Source organism: Phocoena sinus, chromosome 3 (genome assembly GCF_008692025.1).
Source record: "Phocoena sinus isolate mPhoSin1 chromosome 3, mPhoSin1.pri, whole genome shotgun sequence".
Taxonomy (NCBI): domain Eukaryota; kingdom Metazoa; phylum Chordata; class Mammalia; order Artiodactyla; family Phocoenidae; genus Phocoena; species Phocoena sinus.
Genome location: NC_045765.1, coordinates 56,254,491 through 56,276,208, shown reverse-complemented (window position 1 = coordinate 56,276,208; position 21,718 = coordinate 56,254,491). Strand labels below are relative to the sequence as shown.

Below are 21,718 nucleotides of genomic sequence, written 5' to 3'. Positions count from 1 at the left end.
CCACACCTTCTCCAGCATTTATTGTTTGTAGATTTTTTGATGATGGTCATTCTGACCTGTGTGAGGTGATACCTCATTGTAGTTTTGATTTGCATTTCTCTAATAATTAGTGATGCTGAGCATCTTTTCATATGTTTGTTGTCCATCTCTATGTCTTCTTTGGAGAAATGTCTACTTGGGCCTTAAGCCTGTTTTTTCATTGAATTATTTGGTTTTTGTGATATTGAGCTGCATGAGGTATATTTTGGAGATTAATCCCTTGTCAGTTGCTTCATTTGAAAATATTTTCTCCATTCTGAGGGTTGTCTTTTTGTTTTGCTTATGGTTTCCTTTGCTGTGCAACCACACTTCATTCTTAATATAGCAGTCAAGTGACCTTTTAAAAATGCAAATCAGATCACGGTCACCACTTCATTTCTTAATATTACTAGGGGTTTTGCATTGCTCTTAAAGGACAACCCAAAGTCCTTACTATCACCTACAAGGTCCTACATGATTTGGCCCCTGCCTACTCCTCTGACCTTATGTAGTATTATCTTTTCCTCATTTACTACCCCTCACACACTTGTCTTTCTTGTGTTCCTTGAATACACCAGCCTTATTCCCACCCTCAGGTCTTTACACTTGCTATTTCCTCCTGTGGGATATTGTGCCCCATCACAGGGCTCAATTTGTTCTTTCAGGTCTCAGCTCAAAGCTCACCTTTTCAGTGAGGCCTCTCCTGACCTTTCTATCCAAATAAGCATGCCTCCTTCCGGTCACTCTTAGCACTTACCCCTACCTGAAATCACATTGTTCATTTAACTGTTACCTACTTATTTTCTTTCTCCTTCTCTAGAATGTAAATTTCATGAGGGCTGCCCACTAAGGTATCTCCAGGGTCTAGTACAATGCATGTCACATAGTAGGTCCTCCAAAATATTTGTTGATTGAGCAAAAAAATGGATGAATGAATGAATATGGTAATAGCCTTCTGTGATGGAGGGGCAGCACCTGCCAAACTTACAGGCAGGTAGAAGAGTGAGTTACTGTGACTAAAGAAATAAAGAAGCTGGACTGGTAAGAACTGATGGAGGGAGACAGACAGGATGGAATGTAGGTTTGCCAGACTCCACTGTGAGCTCATAGAGTCTGGGAATCTCAGGGTCTACTAGACTGCCTGACTCTAGTCAACTCAGAATCAAATTCACTCTGGGCAAACCAAAGACAAAGGCTGCCCCAGCTTCCACTTTAAGTTTTCCTGTGTTCAGAATGCCCATATGGGACACACAGGGGCATGTAAAGATTCTTGGCAGATGTATCTCCCTGCTCTGTTCAAATAGGTTTTCTTTTTCTCAAAGTTTCTTGGAATTTAGAAAAATTGTTAAGCAACGAAAGCAATGAATGGAGACAAATGACTCATTCACTATTACATCTGAAATCTAAAGTATATTAATTTAATTGAGCTTACATTACAATGCAACAATTCTTATTTTGATAGCACTTTTCATACTCTTATAAAAATCTAAAAATGCCAGACATAAAAGGAATTTTTAGAATGGTGAATACAAAGAACCAGGTTTCCATAATAAAGCCTACTGATACTTTAAAGAGAAAAATAAAGCACAAACAACCCTCTTTTATCTACCTCCCTTTTTTCTTTCTTTTTTAAAAAAAAATATTTATTTATTTTGGCTGCATTGGGTCTCTGTTGCTGAGCGCGGGCTTCCTATAGTTGCTGTGAGCGGGGGCTACCCTTTGTTGCGGTGCGCAGGCTTCTCATTGCGGTGGCTTATCTTATTGCAGAGCATGGGCTCTAGGTGCGTGGGCTTCAGTAGTTGTGGCATGTGGGCTCAGTAGTTGTGGCTCACAGGCTCTAGAGCACAGGCTCAGTAGTTGTGGTGCACGGGCCTAGTTGCTCCGTGGCATATGGGATCCTAACGGACCAGGGCTCAAACCCATGTTCCCTGCATTGGCAGGCAGATTCTTAACCACTGCACCACCAGGGAAGTTCCTCCCTCCCTTTTTAAAAGACTTCTTTTTAGATACGATTGTGCTTGGTTGTCACAGTCTTTAACTTTTATCTTTTCAGGTTCTCTTTCCCCACTGTTATCAACAAAAATATGAGCATGAAATGGGGAGAGTGTTTTTGTGTACTCATCTCTGATCATATCAGAGAGGAAAGAATCGTGAACACCCACTGCTGACTGATTTTAAAAACTAAATCTTGATTTCAGTTTCTGCAGGGAAGGTGAATAACATGAATAAAGAGAACCTTATGCATGTTTCTTAAGCATCAAGGGCCTAAGTTTGGTTCTTTTATTTAAAACTTAACTCACCAAATAAAGCCAACAGCATCCTCTATTAGAAGAGCCCTGGAAAGGATACAAGTGAGCCCCTGTCCTGGTACCCCCCACACCCAAAAGAAGCTCCCAACCAGCCTCACTTATCACACTGTTTGAAGCTGTGTAAAAAGACAAAATGTAACAGTATAACAACCAGGGATTTAAATTACCTCCATCATAGTATAGCCTTAAAATGAAAACTATTCTGACTGTAGCTTGTCAACAAAGAATTTTTAAAAGCCATTGACATGGGACTTCCCTGGTGGTGCAGTGGTTAAGAATCCACTTGCCAATGCAGGAGACACGGGTTCAAGCCCTAGGTCCGGGAAGATCCCACATGGCACGGAGCAACTAAGCCCATGAGCCACAACTACTGAGCCTGTGCTCTAGAGGCCGCAGGCCACAACTACTGAGCCTGTGCTCCTATAGCCCATGCTCCACAACCTACAACAAAGAGTAGCCCCCGCTCACCACAACCAGAGAAGGCCCACACGCAGCAACGAAGACCCAATGCAGCCTAAATAAATAAATAAATTTATCAAAAAAAAAAATTAAAAAGAAAAAAAAAGCCATTGACATTTCAGAAGCTAAGTGGGGCAAGGTTAAGAGCTTGGTTCTGGACTCTGGTAGATCTGGGTCCCAGCACTGCCATATTCCCAGTGTGACCCAAGCTTCTGTTTCTCACTTATAGAATGAGACATACAATAATCCTAACTTCTTTAGGATTATTGAGAGGTTTGGATGACATGTGAAGCTCTTACCACGGAAACTGGCATGTACTAAAGACTTAGTAAATACAAGCTATTATTATTTTCAGTCACTGAGTATTAAAATAATTATAATTGTGTGAACAAATGAATTAATGAATGAGTTTTAAGTATACTTGACTTCACTTTGTTTTCTGTCCAACCTTAGACAAGTTATCAATGATTCTCAACTCTGGCTGCACAGTAGAATCACCCAGGGAGATTTTTAAAAATGCTTAGTACCGGGCTTCCCTGGTGGCGCAGTGGTTGAGAGTCCACCTGCCAATGCAGGGGACGTGGGTTCGTGCCCCGGTCCGGGAAGATCCCACATGCCGCGGAGCGGCTGGGCCTGTGAGCCATGGACGCTGAGCCTGCGTGTCCGGAGCCTGTGCTCCGCAACGGGAGAGGCCACAACAGTGAGAGGCCGGCGTACCGGAAAAAAAAAAAAAAAAAAAGCTTAGTCCCTGCCTAAGAACAACTGAATCTGAGCCCGCGGGGTGGTGCCTGGGTATCATATTTTTAAAAAGCTCTTCAGGTGATTCTAAGGTGCAGACAGAGTTGTGAATTACTGTACTACACAGAAATGAGGAAAATACCCTGGTGTTAGTTAAGCTAACAGACAAAACTGCCAGGATGGCAGGGCTTTACTGCTTTCCCCCAGCCATCTGAAAGGGAACGGAAAGGCAACCAGTGCCAGTAGGCATCCAATTGCCTCTGACCCTGACGTGGTCCCACACTTAGGGTTCTATTTATTTATTTTTGGCTGCATTGGGTCTTCGTTGCTGTGCGCGGGCTTTCTCTAGTCGTGGCGAGTGGGGGCTACTCTTTGTTGCGGTGCGCGGGCTTCTCTTCCTTGCGGAGCACAGGCTCTAGGCACGCGGGCTTCTGTAGTTGCAGCACGCGTACTCAGTAGTTGTGGCTCACGGGCTCTAGAGTGCAGGCTCAGTAGTTGTGGTGCACGGGCTTAGTTGCTCCGCGGCATCTGGGATCTTCCCCGACCCGTGTCCCCTGCATTGGCAGGAGGATTCTTAACCCACTGCACCACCAGGGAAGCCCACCACACCTAGGTTTGACCTTTAGTTTTTTCTGACTCCTGTCCCAGTCTGATCCCCTTTGTTGGCTTTCCCAGGCTAATCCAAGAGTCCCTTTGGTCTCTTCTATGGGTCTTATTGGGGGAGGGTGGCTCATCATTTCATGGCAACAAGAGGTAAATGTTTTCCAAAGCTGCCAAGTCTGTTCTCATCTTCATTATTTTCGGATCTTTACTCATTTTGGTTCTTCCTTCCTCAAATGAGATAATAAACAGGAACGTGCTTTGTAAACTGTAAAGCTATTTACCAGCACATGAAGATAAATAATAATGAAGTCCTCATAATGTAGAGAATCTCTAAAATGATCTCTGATGGTTCATCTTTATTGACATTTTGACATTATTTTATGTTACTTTTCAGAATACTCTGGGAAGTCTTGCTGATTGACTTTTTCGGACTGTTTTTTCCTTAACTTTTTTTTTTTTTTTTTTTGCGGTACACGGGCCTCTCATTGTTGTGGCCTCTCCCGTTGCAGAGCACAGACTCCGGACGCGCAGGCTCAGTGGCCATGTCTCACAGGCCCAGCCGATCCGCGGCATGTGGGATCTTCCTGGACCGGGGCACAAACCCGTGTCCCCTGCATCGGCAGGCGGACTCTCAACCACTGCGCCACTAGGGGAGCCCTCCTTAACATTCTTGATGCACCTTAATCCTCATGATTATGTACACTATGTTCAGCAACCTAAGTTGAAACCTGAAGTTTCAATCCAAATACCATCAATTGACATTAGTGACCAAGTCCTTGGCTTCAATGACACTTGGATTTCCTCCTATATATATGGCCACTCATTCTTTCTCCAAATATTTTTAAGTGCTTTTTTTTTTTTGGCTGAGCCACGCATCATTTGGGATCTTAGTTCCCCGACCACGGATCGAACCTGTACCCCCTGCATTGGGAGCATGGAGTCTTAACCACTGGACCATCAGGGAAGTCCCTTAAAGTGCATTTTATCTTCCGGGCACTGTGCTAAATTTTTTTTTTTAATTTTTGGCTGTGTTGGGTCTTTGTTGCTGCGCGCAGGCTTTCTCTAGTTGCGGTGAGTAGGGGCTACTCTTGGTTGCAGTGCGTGGGCTTCTTATTGCAGTGGCTTCTCTTGTTGTGGAGCACGGGCTCTAGGCATGTGGGCTTCAGTAGTTGTGGCACGCAGGCTCAGTAGTTGTGGCTCGTGGACTCTAGAATGCAGGCTCAGTAGTTGTGGTGCATGGGCTTAGTTGCTCCGCGGCATGTGGGATCTTCCCGGGCTAGGGCTCGAACCCGTGTCTCCTGCTTTGGCAGGCGAATTCTTAACCGCTGCACCACCAGGGAAGTTCAGCACTGTGCTACATTATCAGAGCAGAGAAGTAAAAAAGTCAGACAAGATTCCTGTCCTCATGGAGTATATAGTCTAATAGAGGAGACAGAAAATAAACCATTAGACAAGACAATTCTAGAGAGGGATGAGTGCTATAAAGAATAGAAATGCAGTAACGTGGGTGGAGAGTGACTGGGGTGTGGGAGATGTGGTCAGGAAAGGTCTCTCTGACCAGGTGATGATGAAACACTGAATGTGTTAGGTGGTGACAAGTGCTAAGAAGTACAGCAGGGTAAAGAAATAAAATGGAGAGAGGCAGGAAGGGAAGTGGGTGCTAGTGTTATTTTACAAAGGGTAATTAGGGAAAGACTCTTGGATAAGGTGATATTTGAGCAGAGATCTGAACAAAGCCATGGAGTGAGCTAAGGAGTTTTGGGGGAGAAGACCATTCCAAGTAGAGGAAACTGGAAACGCAAAGGCTCTGAGGAAGGAAAGTGCTTCCTTGTGTTATGGGAATGTCTGGGACTCCAGTGTGAGTTGGAGTGTAAGGATGGAGGGGAAAAGCCAAAGATGGGTCTGAGGTTGCTGGGTAAGACTACCACTCTTTTATTTACTTTTTTTTTGCGGTACGCGGGCCTTTCACTGTTGTGGCCTCTCCTGTTGCAGAGCATAGGCTCCGGATGCGCAGGCTCAGCAGCCATGGCTCACGGGCCCAGCCGCTCCGCGGCATGTGGGATCTTCCCAGACCGGGGCACGAACCTGCATCCCCTGTATCAGCTGGCAGACTCTCAACCACTGCACCACCAGGGAAGCCCTACCACTCTTTTATTTAGAGTAAGATGAGAAGAACTGGAGGGTTTTGAACAGATGATGGGTTTTAAATGGCTCAGATGCTATGAGAAAAGAGCTTTAAAACGAATATGTATTCATTGTTAAAACGTAAATGGGATATTATATGCATTGCTTTACAATCTGCTTTTTTCCAAAGTGAATTTTATTTATTTAAAATGTTTTTTAAAGTCTTTATTGAATTTGTTACAATATTGCTTCTGTTTTATGTTTTAGTTTTTTGGCTCTGAGACATGTGGGATCTTAGCTCCCCAGCCAGGGATCTAACCCGCACCCCCTGAATTGGAAGGCGAAGTCTTAACCACTGGACTGCCAGGGAAGTCACCCAAAGTGAATTTAAAAAAACCCGAAATATTATCATCTTTATCTCTTTATGTCTGAAATCCTTTGTGGTGCCCATTCCCTCACAATCAAGTCTGAAGCCTTACAAAGCCTTCTCCAGTCTGGCCTCTCCTTACTTTACAGCTCTCAAATCACGGGACTTCTTTTCCTGTAGTGGGACTTGGGGCTTTCAAACTTGCTTGTCCCCTTGTCTAGAAATACTCTTTCCTTCCCTCCCTATCCACCTTGTCAATGGCTTTTCTATAGACTCCATGTATTCTTTCTTTCATTCATTTAACAAATATTTATTGAGGGATCTATGTCCCTCAGGTCCTCTTCTAGAAATATATTCTAGGTACCAACGATATAGCACTGAACAAAACAGACAAAAATTCTACCCCTCATGGGGCTTAAATTCTAGTGAGAGGAAGAGAGGAGAAAACAATAATTTAAAAAATATATGTGTAGATATATACTGTACAACTTTATATGTCAGATGGCGATCCACCCTAAGGAGAAAAATAAAAGCAAAGAAGGAAGGATGGGATGCTGAGGGAAGGGAATGCAATTTTAGATAGGGTGGCCAGGAGGAAGCCTCACCAAGAAAGTGACAGCTGAGCAAAAGACCTGGGGGAGGTGAGGGAGTGAGTTAGGCAGCTATTTGGAGGAGAACATTCCAGGCAGAAAGCAAAGGCCCTAAGCCGAGAGCCTGTCTCTAAGTGTTCCAGAAATTGTAGAGGCCAGTGTGTCAGGTTTGTGGTGAGGCAGGTGAGCTCTGGAGGCCCTCATATGGACCTTGCCTTTTACTCTGAGTGAGATAGGAGCCACTGGAGGGTTTTGGGCAAAGTAGGAGTGACATGTTTGGACTTATTAAAAATTTTAACAGGATCACTCCAGCTGCTGAATTGAGACTAGACTGAGGGAGGCAAGGGCAGAAGTAGGAAGGCCAGTTAGGAGGCTCCTGTTAAATTCAAGCTAAGTGATGATAATAGCTTGACATAGGATGGTAACAATGGACATGGTAAAAAGTTGGTGGATTCTGAATATACATTGAAGAGAGAGCCACAGGATTTGCCAGGAATCAGGTATGAAATGTGTGAGAGAAATAAAATAGTCAAGGATGACTCCAAAGTTTGGCCTAAACAACTGCAAGAATGGAATTGCCATTTATGAAATGAAGAAAACTGTGGGATCAATAGGTTTGGACAAAGGTATCAGGAAATCAATTTTGGACATATAGACATAAAGTGTGAGATGCCTAGATGCCTACTGGATATCCAAACCAAGGTATCAAGTAGGGAGCTGAAAGTGGGAGTTTAGAATTCAGAGGGAAAGGTTCAGGTTGAGATATAAACCTACAGTTGACAGCATAGTTAAAGGCAAAAGACTGGATGAGATCACCGATGAGTTGATGGTAGACAGAAAAAGAGGTCCAAGGAGGGAGTCCTGGGACACTCTAACAGTAGTTCTTAAACTTTTTAACCTCAAGATCCTTTTACACTCTTAAAATTTTTTGAGGATCTTGAAGAGCTTTTGTTTAGGTGAATTTTATCTACCAATATTGACTGTACTATTACATTATCATAATAGATTTTTTTTAAAACATAGAAAGTCAAAGTTTATTTTGGTAGACTTGCTTTTATAGGTGTTGGTTTAAAGTATAAAATAGCATTTTTTGTTTGTTTGTTTGTTTGTTTTGCGGTACACAGGCCTCTCACTGTTGTGGCCTCTCCCGTTGCAGAGCACAGGCTCCGGACGCACAGGCTCAGCGGCCATGGCTCACGGGCCCAGCCGCTCCACGGCATGTGGGATCTTCCCAGACCGGGGCACGAACCCGCATCCCCTGTATCGGCAGGTGGACTCTCAACCACTGCGCCACCAGGGAAGCCCTAAAATAGCATATTTTAAAAGAAAAATAACAATGTTTTCTGAAACAAAATTCAGGGGGAGAAGTGTCCTTTTTGCAAATTTTTGCAAATTTCTTTAATGTCTGGCTTAATACAAGGTAGCTGTATTCTTGTATCTGCTTCTGCATTCTGTGTGACGCCATATTATATGTCATGTAACCTGTAAAACACTCTATTGTACACCATGAGATATTGGGAGTGAAAAAGGCAAATGATATTTTAGTATTACTATGAAAATAGTCTTTATCTTACAATCCCTTGGAAAGGTCTCAGGAGTCCTCAGATTGCACTTTGAGAACTATTTAGAGGTTGGGAAGATTTAGAAGGAATCATTAAAGAAGACTAAGAAGTTGCATCCAGGGAGGCTGAAGGAAAATCAGAAGAGCCTGGTGCCCTGGAGATCCAATGAAGACAGTATTTTAAGGGGGAGAGTGATCAAACACTGCTGATGGTACAAGTCAACTGTGGGCAGAGAGTGATCACTGGATTTGGCATCATGGAGGTTATTAGGGACCTTGATGAAAGCAGTTTTGGTGGAGAGGTGAGTGTGAAACTCTGGCAGGAGTGGGTCACAGCATAAAGGTCACTGAACCCCAGACTAGGTTAATTTCCCCCTAAATCTACTTGTATCTCTTCCTTATCTTCACATTTGACCTTCTTTTTTTATAGTTTACCTGTTTTAATACCTGTCTCTTCCATTACATTTAAAATTTTGTGAGAACAGGGATCTCAGTTTTATTATCTCAGTTTTAAAGTCAGTTTTATTCACTACTGCTTCTCCAGCACATAGCAAGTACTTAGGACATAGTGAATGCTCAAGTTGCCCCTAGTAAGTTTTTCATGCTTTCTCAGGGGTCAGGAACTGACTCCCCATAACTTACAGGGCACACTGCAAGTCTCTCATATTCTTCTTCTGTCCCCCGATCCTTCTTTTTCTCAAACAAATCCACTCTTTCATCTTTAGGGCCTCAGTCCGTTCGGGCTGCTATAAAAAAATACCACAGAATGAGTAGCTTATAAATGTCAGAAATTTATTTCTCACAGTTTTAGAGGCTGCAAAGTCCAAGATCAAGGCACCAGCATCATCATGTTCTAGTGAGAGGTCTCTTCCTGGTTCATAGAGCCTTCTTGCTCTGTCCTCACATGGCAGAAGGGGCAAGGGATACCTCTGGGGCCTCCTCTTTAAGGGCACAGATCCCATTCATGGGGGCTCTGCCCTCATGACCTAATCACCTCTCAAAGGCCCCATCTCCTAATACCATCACCTAGGGCATTAGGTTTTCAACATATAAATTTTGGGGGCCACAAACATTCAGTCTATAGCAGGGCCCCACACTTAGAAAGGTCCCATGCTTGGTTTAATGCTCCAGTGTTGCTGTCTTGAAATTGTTAGTAATTTTTGAACATGGGGCCTTGCAAACTGAGTAAATGGTACTTGAGTGAAGTGATGAATATACTAAGTTATGGAGCATAATCCTTTAACTCTGTCTCTTGTTAGTTCAAATATGTATTGACTGAATATTATGTTCTAAGGTAGCTAAGTGTAGTGGGGGGAAGCCATAGCCACCCCAGGCAGGGGATACCATAGGAGCAAAGGCTCTGAAGCTAGAAACAGAATGGGGTGTGGTTGGAAGAGAATGGCCTCATTAAGGTATGTCTTTTGAAGGTTATTCTCTCCCTTCATGGTCCTATTTCCTTTTGTCAGCAACTCTTAACTAGCACAAATCCATAGTGCTTTGAATTACAGTGGGCACATTCACCCACAGACATTAACTGGGCACTGCCTAGGGGATAAGCCTCGTGCTGGGTGCTGTAGGGGATATAGCTCCTGTCTTGCAGGAGTTTGCATTTCCTGGGAAAGGGAGATATAAGTAGTAAAGGGTAAACATGTTGAAGGCAAGTCTCCCTAGCATCCTGTTCAGTGCTCAGCACCAAACAAGCAGTGGATACTGTCTTGCATTATTTTAGATTTATGGATCAATACTGAAATCAACCTCGTTCATCATCCCATGATGAAGATAAAATGTCATTAGGGTTTTCTATGCCAGGATGATAGTGAATATGTATTTGGTTTGTTTTTTGTTTTGTAGTTTTTTGGGGGAACATTCATCAGGAAGATAAGGAAGAGTGGGAATAAAATTCCGTAAATGGCCAGAAGGATAGGAATAGACGCCAGGTCCTTCAAATTTGTGTGTATGTGTGTGTGTGTGTGTGTGTGTGTGGGGGCAATCTCAGGAGGAGACACTGATGTGAGAAGCCTCTTGTGGGCAATCTCAGGAGGGGACACTGATGTGAGAAGCCTCTTGTGGGCAATCTCAGGAGGGGACACTGATGTGAGAAGCCTCTTGTCCTCCATCAGGAGAGCTCTTGGTTTCCCTATCTGTCAAGTGACAGATGAGTTAGGTGACTTCTAGAAGGGCTTCCATTGCACATTATGAGTTCCCTAGAGTCGGATTCTACTTCCACTTCGCCTCAAGCTGTGAGGCCTCAGTTTCTCCTTCTGTAAAACCTGGGTGGACCTGGAGCACTTTTCCGGAAGCCTGTTACTCCGAACACCTGTGGCACTCTTCAGAGGAGAGAGCCCAGGACTCTACATCGCCTCACCCGGTCCCTGGGGCACCAGCGGGGGGTGGGGCTTGAGCAGGCCGCGCCCGGAGACTCACCTGTGCGCAGAGCGGTGACTCACCTGCCCTCCCCCGCTCGCGGGCTGTTCCAGGAGTCAGCGCTCCTCCTTCCTCTAGGAGTGGGGGGGGGTCACTCCCATCCCTAGATCACTAGGGGCCTGGAATTAAGTAACTCAGGGGTGAGGGGCGGAGAGCAAGAGGTCCTGTTGGGGGTCCAGGCCTGACACCGCCAGGCTCTTTGGTCGAGGGCTCTCTCCAAATCGAGGACTGGGAAAGCTGGGCTGCAGCGGGAGGCGCCGGGAAGAGCGCGCCGGAGGGAGGTGCTGGGAAGGGCGGGCGGGGCCGGGGGCGCCGGGCGGCCCATTTCCTCCTCGGAGCCGGACAGGCGGAGACAAAGCGGCGGCAGTCGGCTTCGGGCTTCGGGCATCTTCCTGCACTCACCGAGCTCGCCGCAGGTAATTGTCTTCGTGCGGGTGCGGGCTCCCCAGCCGGGCCGAGGGGCTTCTCGGGTGGGCGGGCCGGGCGCGGTCACGTCCACGACCCCGCCCGGAATCGGGCTCCGGGCGGGCGCTGGTGCGGCCTCCGGCCCTCTTCGGCGGCGCCCCGGGCCTGGGCCCTGGCCGGGCGGGGCCGGCGTTTCCTGGCGCTCGGGAAGTTGAGGGGCCGCGGCGGCTGGAGCAGAGCGAGCCGCCGGCCCCGCGCCACCGCGGCGCTTCTTCACTTGAAAGTTTCTCCCGGTTTCTAAACTTTGTTCAAGTGGGCTTGGTGTGCGCGCCAGGCCCGCGCTGGGCCCCCTCGGCTGCCTTCCTTGTAGGGAAGAGTCGGCGCGTTGTTCCAGGTGCGGGCGGGTCCGGGAGTTGAGTTTTCCATTGAAGTACGTGTGGTTTGTGGTTTCTGTGGTCGCGCCCCCGCCCCCGAAACTTCCTGGTCAGGTGGACAGGACGTTTGCTGGGCCCGCAGCCCCGCATTCCCGGCCCGAGCGTATGTGAAAGTTTTGAGTGGCCCTTTTCTCTGACACAGTCTGGCTGGGAAGGGCAGCCACGCCCGTGTGGACTTCTGGCGTGCACCGTGTTAACCTTTGTTGTGAAATTACTCAGACTTCTTGTGCTGGTTAATTGGACGCACTTAACACTGATTAGTACTAGTTTTCACGAATGTCCTTGGAACGTTTTTGTTGTTGTTGTTGACTTTTAAAGGAGTGTGCGTGTGCGAAGCGCTTGTTGGAAAAAATGTTGACTGAATGCCTAACCTTGGCTTGGCAGGAATGGCTTCCCAATAATGCAGGCGGCAGTTGGCTCAGATCCAGGACTGACAACCTCTTACGTACTCCCGCGTCTTTGTAACATTTTTTTGGTGTGTTTGTTTTGTACAAAACTTAGGATAATTTAGAAAAGAGTAAGATATGTTAAGTCTCCAACTAAATTAAGGGCATTTCATGTTTATGATGAAGGAAATGATTACACCACTGTATTGTTGCAACAGGAAAGGATATTTTGTGTAGCAGTGATTCTTAAAGACTGTACAGCTGTATGTTACTTTGGGAAAGTATGAATCTATAAATCAAATTAAGATGTGTTATTTTATTTTACAAGAGGGAGGGGTTGAGAAATTATCCATAGCCTCTGCGCAATTATTTACCCTTTTTGACTTTTACCAAGTTAAAAAATAATTTATCCACTTTCTTAAGGGACCACAGTTGATTAAGAAATGGTCTCTGCCCCCAAGAGCTCACAGTTGTAATGAGGAGAGACACACACCCCAGGTGTAGTACGAGGCTGATGGTGTTCAGTACCATAACACTACTGTTGAGAAACTTGTGCATGGGTCAGTCTTACATAATAATAATGATAAAAACTGGTGGAGATGTGGAGTGGGGGCTAATGCTTCCAGGAGGGGACGGCATTTGAACTGGATGAAACAGGAGTAGGGTTTGGTTGGGAGGAAGCATAAAAGGGCAAAGGAGTTTGTGGAATTGTGATGTGAATCTCTCCTGGTTTTCCTTATAGTTTTGGCTCTTGTTTCTCAGTCTTTTTGTTGTTTTTGTTCAGTACACTCATATCGAGGATTCTGTCCAGCATATCTCAGTCTTTCACACCATGATGTGGTATCACCCTCCTTCCATTAGTAACATCTCATTCCTATGGTGACTTAAGAGATCAGGGGTGCCCTGTCCCTCCAAGTTGAGAAGCAGTTCTCTGTGCAGTCTTCCTGCCATCAAACTTATGCTAAAGTCCGATACTTGTGCTAAAGTGGAAGCTTCTATTTTGAGTACAGATGTTTCACCTCATCCACATGGTCACCTGTGCACTGGAGAGCTGATTGGGTGCCCCCAGGGGCATCTTAAGCTCAAGAGGACCGGACTTCCCTGGTGGCACAATGGTTAAGAATCCACCTGCCAGTGCAGGGGACACGGGTTTTGAGCCCTGATCCGGGAAGATCCCACATGCTGCGGAGCTGCTAAGCCCGTGAGCCGCAACTACTGAGCCCATGTGCCACAACTACTGAAGCCTGTGTGCCTAGAGCCTGTGCTCCGCAACAAGAGAAGCCACTGCAATGAGAAGCCGGCACACCGCAATGAGCCGCAATTAGAGAAAGCTCACACGCAGCAAGGAAGACCCAACGCAGGCAAAAAGAAAACAAAAACAAAACCAAAAAAACTCAAGAGGACCAAAATGAGAAACCTTTTTCTTCTTTAGACCTAAACCAGATGTAGAGATAGGCAGTAACTGGCAGAGTCCTGGGATTTCTTTGAGAAAGTAGCAGTAGTGTGAGATGTGACAGACAGACCTGGTTGTTGGGGGTAGTGGTTTGTGTGCTGATGGAGATCTAGACAGAGGGAACAGGATATTCTGCTTGTGTAAATAAGGGTCATGAGACAGGAGAGAACTCCATGTGTTTAGAGACCTAAGAGAAGACTTGTGTAGCTTGAATACTTTTAGGATGGGGAGAAGGCCTTAACATGAGATTGCCAGGAAACTCCAGGTCACATGTTTGGATTTTCTTCTAAGAGCTGTAAGAAGCCATTGTAAGAAGTTCCATGATCTGATTTCCTTTTTAAGAAGATTGCTCCTGCTAGTGCTTGCAAGGCTTGTATATGTGTACAAGTGGAAGTAGGGAGTTGAGCTAGGAAGATGGTGGGAGTGAAGGTGGTGGGATAAAGTATTTTGGAGAAATGAGATAGGCCTTACATATAAATTGGATGTAGGGGCCTAGGATTATCTGTTACTGTTGTTTTGTTGTTTGCTCAGTCACGCACCTTGTTCCCCACTCCCCCAGTTTGTATTCCATCACTTTTATAATGAGCTCTTAGTCCTATCACAAGACTCAAGCTAACACTTCCCTTTCTGGTAGCAAACTTCTTCCCACTAGCTGGTATACTCCACTGTACTGTACCTTGTTATTGATATCCCTGTTTGCCTTTGCCGCTGGAAAGTGAGCCTTAGCCTTCGGCATGGTACCTGGCCTGGAGATTAAAGAAAAAATTAGATGCACGTTGAATGAAGGAGGAAGGAGTCTTTTCTGTCTGGAGTCTGGCTTGTGGTTGGAACTATGACAGATGAGGCAACAGTCAGATTATGGAGGGCCTTGATGACCAAGTTGCTGTTATGGGCAAATTGAGAACCATCCTCATTCCATTCTTATTCCTTTCCACCCAGATCTAATCAGATGAAATCCTTTACATCTGATCTTCCTCTTACATAAATTCCTGTTTTCCCTTCTCTCTGCTTCCACTCTAGTTTAGACCATCTCCTTATCTTTGAACTATCAAAACTACTTGTAGTTCTCTGGATAAATTGTTCTATTGTTTGCTTTGGTGCCTTTTTCATATTTTTTCCTTTGCCTGGAGCACTGTTTTTCTCATCCATCTGACAAACTTGTTTATTCTTTAAAACTCACCTTAGATGTTAGTGCCTCTGGGTTTTCTGTTGGACCTCAGTGCTTCTTGGGTACCTTGTACATATTCTGTGGTTGCATCTTTCATGTCATTTGGTAAATATTTTTATGGATTACTTCCTCTCAGCTGGGGGTTTCTTAGAAGTTGGGTCTTAGCCTTTATTTTTAATAAAACTTAAAAAAATTAAAGTATAACGTACATGTAGAAAAGTATTCAAATTATAGCAGTACCTGTCTAATGAATTATTTCAGTGAACACCACCCATAGACACCATCCAGATCAAGAAACAGAAAATTACCAGTACTCCAGAAATCTCTTTGCAGTCACTACCCACCCCTCCTCTCCCTTCAGTTTTTATAATCTGAGAATTTGGAACACTGTTGTTGCTCTGTAAGTGTTTGCTGAAGTTAGTTGAATTTCTTACTATCTTCCCCTCCACCATTCAGTCTTTTACACATAAGCAGTACTCATTCTTCTTTTGGGAAATGTACTGCTGTCTTGTTGCACTAGTCAGAATCTTAGATGGGCATTTAGCACCTTCTAAGTCCTGGCCCTAACTTATTTTTCAGCCTTATTTTCTATTGTGAATTGTTGCTACATGTCTCTGCCTCTGCCAGGCATTTGTTGTGGAATACTCCATCCTTCTCTGACACGAATGCTATCCATCTGAAGGCTGATTGATATGGTTTTTCTATTGAGACATTGATCATCGTTGCTGAAAGTGATCTTTAACTTACCTGAAATTCTAAAATTTGCACCTGATTATGACATTCTTATTAGTTTTTAAAATAAAATACACATAATAAAACTTACCATTTAAATTATCTTTATGTGTACACTTCAGTGGCATTAAGTACATTCACAATGTTGTGTAACCACTACCGCTGTCCATATCCAGAAAAATTTTTCATTGTCCTAAACTGAAACTCCATATCCATTAAACAATAACTCTCCATTTCCTCTCCCCCCAGCCCGAGGGCAACCACTGTTGTACTTTCTGTCACTTTGAATTATTAACTTAACTGTGTTAAGTACCTGGCTTATTTTACTTAGCATAATACCTTCAGGGTTCACCCATGTTGTAGCATGTGTCAGAATTTCCTTCCTTTTTAAGGTTGAGTAACATTCCATTATCCATTCATCTATTGATGAACACTTGGGTTGTCTCCATATTTTGGCCATTGTGGATAATGCTGCTGTGAACATCGGTGTGCAACTATGTGTTTGTGTCACTGCTTTCAGCTCTTTTGGGTATATACCCAGAAGTGGAATTTCTAGGTCATTTGGTATGGTAATTCTACGCTTAAATTTTTGAGGAACTGCCATACTGTTTTCCACAGTAGCTATGTTACTTTACATTCCTAACAGCAATGTGTAAGTGTTCCATGTTCTTCACATTTTCACCAACGCTTGTTATTTTCTGTTTTTTAATTAAAATAAATTTATTTACTTTTTAATAATAGTCATCCTGATGGATGTGAGTTGATGTTGCATTGTGGTTTTGATTTGCATTTCTCTAATGTTTAGTGTTGTTGAGCATTTTTCATGTGATTATTGGCCATTTGTATATTTTCTTTGAAGAAATCTCTATTCACGTCCTTTGGCCATTTTAATTGTTTGGGGTTTTTTGTTGTTGAGTTATAGAGTTCTTTGTATATTCTGGCTGTTAATCACTTATTAGATGGAGGACTTGCAATATTTTCTCTCAGTTTTACCCTGTTGATATGTCCTTTGATGTTAAAAAGCTTTAAATTTTGATCAAGTCCCGTTTATTTGTTTTTTCTTTTGTTGCTAATGCTTTTGGTATCTTCTAAGAAGTCATTGCCAAATCCAGTGTCATAGAGCTTTTCCCTGTGTGTCTCTCCCCACCCCCGGCCCCAGCTGAGCTGTCTACTTTGAGGGCAGGAAGTAGAGTTTTTATTGTAGCTAACTTCTGGAAAGAATTTTTTTAAAATGTAGTTCTTAAAATGTCATAGCAAACAATAATTGTATGGTAGGGGGTTTCCTGCTATTGCTAATTTGTCATTGATTATGTGCCTATTATCTGATGATTTATGATGTTAACCTGCTTTTAGGGGTTTTTAATCTTATGAGTCTCAGTTGGAGAGTTTGAACTTTGTCATCTATGTAATGACTAAGATGACTTATAAAGGATATTTATTTTAATGTCTAACATGATAGAATGCTAATTTATTCTTTTAGTTATGGACTGCTGGACAGGACATGTTCTGGTTCATATTAAGTTGTCTTATCAGTAAAACCAGTGCACTAGTTCAGTTATTTACATAGCACTGAGTTGCTGATTTACCTTTGTAAAGACTCTTGTGGACCATAAATTCTTTTGTTACATGCTGAGCTCCTTCAAGGCAATTACATTCTTTTGTATCTTTTAGTCTTTTGTGATACCTGACTCATATCTAATATGAGTAGATATGCTATATATAGGATTGTGCCAGATTGATATGGGTGTGGAGGCAGCATGGCTTTACATCCAGTTTATTTAACTTTTTTAAAAAAATAAAACCACTGAGACTTCCCTGGCGGTCCAGTGGTTAAGACTCCGCACTTCCAATGCAGGGGGCGAGAGTTTGATCCCTGACAGGGAATAAGATCCCATGTGCTGCGCGGCATGGCTGAAAGATTAAAAACAATAACAAAAAAAGTCAACAACTTTATAAAAAAAAATTCATATTTATATCACCTAGAGATAAACACTGTTAACATTTTGGTGTACATCCTGTGATATTTTTTTCTAGGTATGTGTATTGACTGTATAACTTTTATAAAAACTAGATTTTACTTTATTTGCTCTTTTGTAATCTGCCGTCCATTTATCATACTTGAACATTTCCCCTATTAATAGCATTAAGATTAACCTTTATGTACCACTAAGAAAATAAACACTGCCAAATAAACTAGAAAATGCCATCAATTGTAAGACACATCCAAATTTTAGAGACTTAAAGATGTGAAATATGTATGCTTTAGAATTGATGAAATATGGTTAATCTCACAGTGTTAACATAGCATATTAATGATCCCCTACTGTTCCAATATAGCTTCTTTAATCAGTCCTCTGTTGGACATTTCATTTGCTTCCAGAGCTGCTTTAATTTGTAGCTGAATCTTTTGCCTGTCCTTACTTCTTAAGGGAAACTTCTTAGAAGTGGAATTCCTGGGGGAAAAGATTTGCTACTCTTAAAATAATGTTTTTAAATTGGGGTTAAATATATATAACATAAAATTTACCATTTTCACTATTTTTAAGCATTAAGTGCATTTACAATGTTGTGCAACCATCATCACCATCCATTTTATTTTATTTTATTTTTTTATTTTTTATTTTTTTCATCACCATCCATTTTAGAACTTTTCCATCATTCTAAACAGGAACTCTACTCATTTAACAGTAACTCCCCATCCTGCCCTCTCTCCAGCCCCTGGTAACCTCTTATCTACTTTTTTTCTTTATGAATTTGCCTAGTCTAGGTACCTCATATAAGTGGAATCATATATTTGTCCTATTGTGTCTGGCTTATTTCACGTAACCTTTGAGGTTCATCTATGTTGTAGCATGTGTCAGATTTTCTTCCCTTCCTTTTTTTTCTTAAGTTAAAAAATTGTAAAGTACACATAACATAAAATTTACCAACATAACCATTTTTAAATGTATAGTTCAGTGGTATTAAGTACATTCATATTGTGCAGTCATCACCACCATTTATCTCCAGAAGTCTTTTAATGTTGTAAAATTAAAACTATACCCATTAAACTTCAAGTCCCCATTACCTCCTTACCCCAGCTCCTGGCAACCACCTTTCTTTCTGTCTCTTTGACTACTCTAGGTAACTCATATAAGTAGAATCTTAATCTTTTTGTGACTAGCTTATGTTACTTAGCATAATGTCCTCAGGGTCCATCCATGTTGTGGCATATATCAGAATTTCCTTCCCTTTTTAAGGCTGAATAATATTTTATATATATCCCAGTTTGCTTATCCATTCATTTGCTGATAAGCATTTGGATAGTTCTGCTGTGAATAGTACTGCTATGAACATGGGTATACAAATATCTCTTCGAGACACTGTGTTTAGTTCTTTTGGATATATACCCAGAAGTGGGATTGCGGGATTATATGGTAAGTTTATGTTTAACTTTTTGAGAAACTGCCATACTGTTTTCCACAGTGGCTGTACCATTTTGCATTCCAACCAGCAGGGCACAAGGGTTCTGATTTCTCCACATCCTTACCAACACTTGTTATTTTCTTTTTTTTTTTGATAGCCATCTTAATGAATGTGAGATGGTATCTCATTATAGTTTTGATGTGCATTCCCCAAATGATTAGTGATATTGAGTATCTTTTCATGGGTTTATTGGCCATTTGTATATCTCTGGAGAAATGTCTATTCAAGTGTTTTGCACATCATTGAGTTGTTTTCTTTTTTGGTTGAGTTTTAGTTTTCTATACTGGATACTAATCTCTTTTCACATATATGTTTTGCAGTTATTTTCTTCTGTTGTCTGGATTGCCTTTTCACTCTGTTCATAATGTCCTTTGGTACACACAGGTTTTTATTTTGAGGAAGTTTATCTCTTTTTTCTTTTGTTACCTGTGCGTTTGGTGTCATATCCAAGAAATCGTTACTAAGCCCAATGTCATGAAACTTTTGCCCTGTGATTTTTTAAAAATTTATTTATTTATTTTTGGCTGCGTTGGGTCTTCATTGCTGCACGTAGGCTTTCTCTAGTTGTGGCGAGTGGGGGCTACTCTTCGTTGTGGTGTATGGGCTTCTCATTGTGGTGGCTTCTCTTGTTGCGGAGAACCAGCTCTAGGCAAGTGGGCTTCGGTAGTTGTGACACGCGGACTCAGTAGTTGTGGCTTGCGGGCTCTAGAGCACAGGCTCAGTAGTTGTGGCACACGGGTTTAGTTGCTCCGCAGCATGTGGGATCTTCCTGGACCAGGGATTGAACCCGTGTCCCCTGCATTGGCAGGTGGATTCTTAACCACTGTGCCACCAGGGAAGTCGCCCTGTGTATTTTTTTTTTCTAAGAGTTTTATAGTTTTAGCTCTTACGTTTAGATGTTTGATCCATTTTGAGTTAATTATTATATATGATATTAGGTAAGAGTCCACGTTCATTGTTTTACATGTGGATATCTAGTTTTCTCAGCCCCACTTATTGAAAAGACTGTCCTTTCCTCATTGAGTGGTTTTGACACCTTGTCGAAAATCATTTGACCATGAGAGGGTTTGTTTCTGGGTTCTCTGTTTTGTTCTATTGATCTCTGTGTCTGTCTTTATGCCAGTACCACACTGTTTTGATTACTGTAGCTTTGCAATAATTTGATGCCAAATTTGCTCTTGAAGTGAATAATCTTTTGTACAGTTAGGGTCTATGGTTTAGTTGTATGTGTGTGCTGTTGTGAAAATAAAATAAATTCTTTAAACTGTTTTATCTTTATTATGGAGGTGATTGCACAACTGAGTTTGTCACAAGTCATAGGATAGTATACTAGAGTGAATTTTACTGCATATAAAAAGTGAAAAAATAAACAGGTAAAAATAAATTCATTCAAAAAATATGTATTTTGCACATTTGACCTTCTGTATAGAGATAAACAAATAGTGAAAAACATGAAATCAATTATCCTTTCTCCTTTCCCAGCCCAAATCATTTTTTCCTCTTGAGGGACTGTGAAGCCACACACTTAGAAGTCTTAAAGGAATTTTGGTTATACCTTATGTGTTGGAGGATTTGTCTTATTAGTACCTTCTGTTTTCTCTTAAGGAAAAAAGTTACATCAGGCATTGTAGAGAGTCTCACAGAGCAACAGTTCCTATATATATTCTGGATACTAATCTCTCACCTAGGCCGGACAGTGGCACCTGTCCGGCCTAGGTGCCACTGTGCTTGCTTCCAGACATTGAGGGTGGTATTTGTTGCTTGTGCAGTGTGGTGGTCAGCTCAGCCCCCCATGTTGTGGGCCTGGGCTGAATGGGCCGAACTGTGTAGGGAGGTGAACAGTCTGGCTTTACTTGCCCTGTCTCATGCTGTTTTGTTCACTTGCAAGAGCACTATACTAAATTTATCCATTATTGAAAGTTCAGAGTGTGCAGAAATAACTGTGCTTCAAAATAAAACTTCAGTATTGCCCTTTCTCTGTTGGAGCCTCTAAATGTTCATTATTCCCCCCCCCTTTTTTTTTTATAACTATCAAACTTTTTCTGTGTGCAAGCATACCCCCAACTCCATTTCTAATGGAGCTTGAAATTACCATGCATTTCTATTTACTTGTTGATGGGCTGTCATCTATCAAACCCCCTTTTGATTGGGATTTAATTTGTGCTTTTTCACTGGCTGCAAGTTTGGAGCAATGCATATAAGGTAAATACAGTTTGCAAGGCAACTTTGAGTGTCATTCTAAATATTTGTAACAAAGATTTGATCATTTGGAACAAGTATTGTATGAGTAGTGTGATTAGATTTTTAAAATTTCTTGTCATCTGTTCAGTGGTCCCATTGTAGTAAAAGAAGAGAGGGAATTTTATTGTGGAAGTTGTAATTTTCATCTGTAAGAATTTTTTTTTGCATTTTTAAAATATTCTTTTCCATTATGGTTTATCACAGGATATTGAATATATTTCCCTGTGCTTACCTTAGAACC

At 42.4% G+C, this 21,718-nt stretch overlaps 1 protein-coding gene across 6 annotated transcripts in view; it reads left to right on the top strand.

Moving 5' to 3' along the window:
* CTNNA1 (catenin alpha 1) overlaps positions 1–21,718 on the top strand; it is a 313,486-nt gene that overhangs the window by 129,179 nt on the left and 162,589 nt on the right. The window contains exon 1 of one of the 6 annotated variants that reach the window (XM_032625296.1): positions 11,468–11,609. The exons of 1 other annotated variant lie outside the window; for it this stretch is intronic. The gene's annotated coding sequence lies outside the window, so the exon portion shown is untranslated. Of the gene's footprint in view, positions 1–11,467; positions 11,610–21,718 lie in introns of those variants that run through there. 4 more of the 6 variants (XM_032625302.1, XM_032625297.1, XM_032625300.1 and 1 more) reach the window with 4 other exon arrangements.